Source organism: Emydura macquarii, unplaced genomic scaffold (assembly GCF_026122565.2).
Source record: "Emydura macquarii macquarii isolate MOO-44397 ecotype Brisbane River unplaced genomic scaffold, CSIRO-AGI_Emac_v2 contig_383, whole genome shotgun sequence".
NCBI lineage: Eukaryota > Metazoa > Chordata > Testudines > Chelidae > Emydura > Emydura macquarii.
In genome coordinates, this window is record NW_027130520.1 from 11,109 (window position 1) to 17,496 (window position 6,388).

Here is a 6,388-nt window from a genome sequence, read left to right on the forward strand (position 1 = left end):
TACGTGGAGGAAGAAATCAGCCTTACCATTACACAAATGAATTCTGCCACTTTTAAAAGGCTGCCATAGATGTTCCATACAGGGCTGGTGTCAGCCGTAGGTACTTGCTCCAAAGACAATGTGGGATAATGTATCCTGTGAACATTTCTCTTATATAACCTTAGAAACAAGAACTACTTTGACAGGAGAAGATCAGACTTGATTAATTTTAACATAAGGTAAATAAATACAAGAGACTTTCATGCTCCCAGCTGCATAATTAACTCTGATGATTCATGGGTGGTTTAAAATCTGAGATTTCAACAGTTTAAATCTTCCAACAGTGGAAGAACTAGTTTTACAGCTGATATTGGTGGTGAAGAAAAATATCTGACATGCAGTACGCTGTGTGAGATATCTTTGATCACACATATGTTTATATTTGAGAACATGGTGCTGCTAAAGCTATTATCCAACATATGAAATTAATCATTTCTATCTAATTTTAAACTTTAAAAAAATCCCATAAATGATGTTTACACACTGATTGCAAACACACACACTCAAAATAATTAAGTGAAATATCCAAGAAATTCAAAGACAAGACTTAATAGCCAGAGGACACCCCCTCTATAATTCACACCAAAAGACACAGCAAAGAATTAAAAATACACATTATTGGAACAGGAGATAACTGTTATTTGACAAATTTTCCTAAAAGCTTGAAAAGCAACAGGCCCTCCTGACTTATCTTCAGGTGTCATCTGCCTAGGGACCTGAAAACTTCCTTCTTTCCCAATTCATACCTTATAATTATTATTTGAATTTAAATATATCCACAAGCTTACAAAATTGATTTTAAAAATGTCTACAGCAAAATTTGCCAAAGGTTAAAGGATGACTGGTAACAACACTGTTTCTGGCCCATTTTCAGGCTACAGTTGAAAGTTCAGAATTTAGTTGTGTTGTAAGCTCCTGAGAGTAGGAATAATGGTTCCGATTCAGGCTGCTGAAGCCTATGTCTAACTTCAATCACATAAGTTTAGAAATATGCCATTAGACCTGATTTTCATTCATGCAGGGGAGGGAGGAGTGTCTCTTAACACCTGACAGCATAAAAGGACCTTAAAGTGAGTGTAGGTGCAATTTATTTTACAGATCCTTTATGCTGCATCGCTTGCTATAAAGAGGCCTGACCAAAACTGAGAATTCAGGAGACTGACTTAAATAGGACTACTCATGAACTCTGATTTAGACATGTGCTTAGTACCTTTCTGAATTGGGGCCATAATATGGCATAAAGATATAACAGTGTGGGGAGAAAATGCTAAAATAAAGGTATAATTATCCTTTGTAAAAATAAAGGGTTGCAGTTCAAAGGATTGAAGTTCTAAGAAAGCATGTTGATTCTTTCAAAAGAAACCGGCATATAGATGATTCATATTTGGGGCCAGGTACACAGCTACTGGGATTAGGCATAGCTTCACAGAGGTCTGTTGAGCTACACAAATTTATAGCAGCAGAGGATCTGACTCAGAATTCTTAACATAAGATTGTTTTCCAGGAGTATGCTTTATAGTTACATTAAATTACAAATCCCTGAGTTTGTAAAAAAGTGCACATACATTCATGCAATATATATATATAATATATTGATGGTATGTTTTAACTTCAAGAATTCTTAACTGACATTCAAACGTCTAATGTTATTTTAAGAACATATAAATTCCTCTTATGATTCAACAGATTTTACAAAGTATCCCAACAGGAAAACTTAAATGCGTAAAGGATGAAAGAAGGGCCTATTATTTGAATTGTTGTAGATTCCGCTTTGTTTCAAAGAAAGCTTTCTGTTTTTAACACACAGGTGTAGTTGATTTCACCAAGACCTTTTTGGTATCAAAATAAACCTCAATACCAGGTTGTGGCATCTTCAAAGTGGAGCAGGAGGCATTATAGCATACTGGCACAGAGCTGGTCTTGAGCTAGCATTATTAACAGGCATCTGAAAGACCAGCACACAAGAACGTCCTATAACTTGGTACTTTGTCAATATTAAAGGCATGGGAAGAGAAACACTGATGGCGAGGATTAGGATAAGAAGGCAATCTGGGGCTATGAAAAGAATACAGGAAAGCTGAGAGAAGGGAAGAGGATGGGATGTGAGAGCTACATTCACAAAGAAACTCAGGCATGCCAACCCTGAGCATCACCACCCCTAACTTCAAGGCATCTAGAAAATCACTGGGATTCCCAAAGCTTGAGTTAGGCACCTAGGCTCCCTATACAATGAATGAGGAGAGAAAGGCGCCAAGGACTGCGATTCACAAAGGCTAGCATGCTAGGCGGGGAGCTGCCTGAACTAGCCAATGTGAGATGGCAAGACGATAGGTGTGTCCTACGCCTCTGTTTTCAGTGAAAAGACAGAGTGGTAGCTATTCAGTATTCTATATATAGGCCCTACTCCTACAATGAGCTCCACAGCATGGAGTTCTCCTGCCTGGAAGTCAGCAAGACTCCCAAGAGTGGCCCACCAGATGAAACAACTTACACAATTGGGAGCATCATTTTTAATAAAAGTGTGTTTAAATTGGCTGAATGTGTTGTTTAACTGTTCTACCAGCTACAACAGTAAAGGTTTTGCAAATGCAACCAGACCCTTTGTTTCACCTCTCTGTTGCCAGATGCAGCAGATTGGAAACAATAAATAATTTTGGTAGTTGAAGCTGGAGAAGGGACAGAATCCAGCTCACATGCTCTAAAATGTGCAGCCTTGGTCCCTGGTAATCTCGTATAATTGCCATATTTTCAAAGAGGCTGTCATATAAATTACAGCACATTACTATGAAAAAATGTACAGTAGATTTTTTGGAAAGCATGCATTGATAAAAGAGATGCATTATAGAACATTCAAAAAATTAAAATGATTTGTATCCCCTGGAGAAGACAATATAATCAGTGTCTAAATAGCGTATGAATCACTTCAGAGCCTACTAGATAGTCCCAGCTTGTTGAGGCAAAGTTACACTTTCAGGACCATTACCAATAACACCTTTGTGTTGAAGAACAGATATTCTAATAGTTAGACTTCTAGGATTACCTAGGGAAAAAGAGAGTAGGATTGAGGTCTTTAAACATATAAACAACATATTAAAAATTAATTACACAAATAAATTTTATAGCTCTGCTAAAACATGATGCCAAGTTTAATCTTGAACAACCAACCTTTAATTGAGAGAACACCTCAGATGTAACTAGCTATTGTTCATATGTCACACAACTCTGAAATGATTGCACATTAAAATCACAGAGGCTTCTTTTGATAAGCAATGGATGGGAATAAAAACTCAATATTCACCACAACTGCCTGCAGTACTCTGGCCTTTGTATACTTAACAGATAATGTTGTACTGCAGTCATTGCAGAGTGGAAAACAATTCATTTTTAATGAATCAGTGGGAGTTACATGTTTGCGCAGAAGGCAGAATGGAACCCCTTAGTGCTGTACACAGGGACAATATTACAATATGGTTTTAGTAAAAGAAGTCTGCTGTTTGAGTGCTTAGCATGATTAATGTGGAAAACTGTGATGAAGACTGAAGGCAAACACTTTGAAGAGCGATGGTTCATTTCCATTATTCCTACATGTGAAATTCAGTGTTGAACCCTCAGGGACTTGTATCGGGCTTATTAATTTGGGTAAGAAGTGACATGGTCTAGAGATCTAAGCACAGAACTAGAAACCTGGCAGCAGATTCTGGGCTGTGCCTCTAAGAAGAAAAGCACAGAATTTGAAGCCCCGGGAAGAGGGAGCAATGGTTGTTTTAAACTGCCTTTGTGCCCTTCCAAATGTGGGCTGTTCCTGGAGCTGGAGAGGCCTCTGGTGTAATTTAGACAGCACAAAGGATCCGTCTAAATTTATGACAGCCTCCCTGGGCTACCCTATGAGCTGCAGCGCTGCCTGGAATCTTTTACCCCAACACACCCCTCTCACTTGCAACGGCCCCCCGACATATCCTTTATGCCAGGGTTTGCAAGAGAGTCCTCAGGAGGCAGCCTTAGTACTGTCACTCTCAGTGCCTTCACCAGAGAAATCCTCCCCAGGATGGATATGGAGTTTTTATTCCACTCCAACCATTTTACGTATCTGAAAGTGGCCAGTTGGGGGTGAGGATTCACCCCAAGAAATCTTGTTTTTAATCTTGATTCTGATAGTTACTCCCTCATTGGCCTTATAGAAGTCACCTACATTCACTGTCTCAGTTTCCCCATCTGTAAAATGGGAATGATTAGATCTCCCTCCTTTCATAGGGCTGCTTTGAGAATTAGATATATTTGTAAAGAACTTGGAAGATGAAAGAGACAAGGTAAATGAGGTAACATCCTTTATTGGACCAGCTTCAGTTGTTGGAAAGAACAAGCTTTCAAGCTACAGAGCTCTTTTTTCTGGGGACGGAAGCAGAGCATCTGAGCTAAATAGGAATTGGGACAGAAAGAAAAATGAAAGACTGATGAAAACAGCTACACCAGTACTATTGTATAATCATGGCTTCCATACTCAAGGAACAGTACAAATTAATGTTTTAGAAATTAGATTTTCTTTCTTTCATGATAACTGCATTAATTTCTGTTCTGTTCTTTGTTTATTGCTTATATATATACACACTACCTTGTGAATCACTTGTGCATATTCCTAAAGAGATATAAGCTGTTGATTTTAGAAGATATTTTGCATGGAAATTATTGTAATGTAGGGCCATGTTTTGATTTGTGATATAAATATAGGGAAATTTTGTAAAAAGCAGTATTTTCAAAGTTCTCATTCTTATTGATCTTTGTGGTTTTGAGGGTTTTTTTGCTTTGTTGTCAAGATGATACTTTTGGTGGCTGTTTTATCTTACTCTGTATCCATGATACAAAAATGTTACTAAAATAAAATGCAAAAATTAAACAGAAATATTAACAGTGTGCACTGTGCTGAAAACAGGTGTAAATAGGCAGCAAAATAAGTTGCTTAAGGATATTTTACTAGATACTTGAAAAATTGCAATTCTACAATCACAAGAAAATGAACTTCCTGGTTAAATTAAATTTTAAAAAAAACATATAGAAAAGGAAACCAGGGAAATTTGATTCCAATGACTATACATTAGAAGTTATTAAATGCAAAGAATTGATAAGGGCAGCTAAAGATATCAATGAAACGTCTATGTCTGTTAGGGTTAACAACAAGAAGAAGAATTTTTTAAAATATATCAGTAATAAAAGAAATATTAGCAATGGTATAGGCCCATAATGAAACAAAGGAAGTAAAACTGTTGAGAAAATTAAGAAGTGACTTGATTATGCTTGATAAGTACCTCCATGTGGAAATGATTTCTGATTGTAGAAGGTTCTGTAATCTAGCACCTACATACAAGATCCAATTATTGGAATTTGAAACTAGGCAAATTCAGATTGGAAATAAGATGCATTTTTTTAAATTTTTTAACCATTGGAACACCTTACCTAGGGATGCATCACTTCAATTTTTTTAAATAAAAAATTTAAAGATATTCTCTAGTTCAACCAACAGTTATGGGTTTGATGCAGGAACAACTTGATAAAATTCTATGGCCTGTTACATGCAGGAGATTAGAGTAGATGATCATAGTGGTCCCTTTCTGGTGTTATAAATCTATGAATCTAAACTTGGGCACACAACTCAAATTTATGTGCCTAAATCCCCATGCATTTATTTGAGTATGTTGCAAAATTGTACTGTAATCTGTTGTTTTAATGGAAGACCACTGTTCTATAATATTTTCCACCATTAATTTGCTGCATAGATTGCAAAATTATTCTCATTAAAGATGAGTTTTCCACTCTTTATTGGGGCAAATGTAAGCCCTACTCCTGCAATGGTACTTTGCACAGGTGAAAGGGTCTGCTCCTACAGATCCTTTTGTAGTCTCTAAGAGCATATGCTACCTTGAGCCTCTGTGGAACTTCTATTAAGGATAGAGCTGGTTGCAAATTTTTCATGAGAATGATTTTCAGACAAAACACATCCATTTTGCAAAACCAAAATTATCCAAGGTAAAATTTCCATTTTGCTGAAAAAAAATTGATTTTTCCATCAGGAAAATCAAAATGTCAGCTGCCCCCTTGGAAGACTTGTGTCAATTTCACCTTCTGCCTGCTGAAGCTTTACCAGAGGTCTGCCAAGGCTGAGTGATATGATTTTCTGCCTCAGCCTCCTAACCCCCAGCTCCAGAGTCAAAAAGGCTGAGCACCTAGGCTTTTTGCCTCTCCAATTCCTGGAGCTGGGGGAAAACGGGAGGAGGTTGAGTGAAACTGAATGACCTTCCTGGGGGGCAACCGTGAAAAAGAAAAATTCCATTTTGTTACTCCTGAAACGGAATTTTTC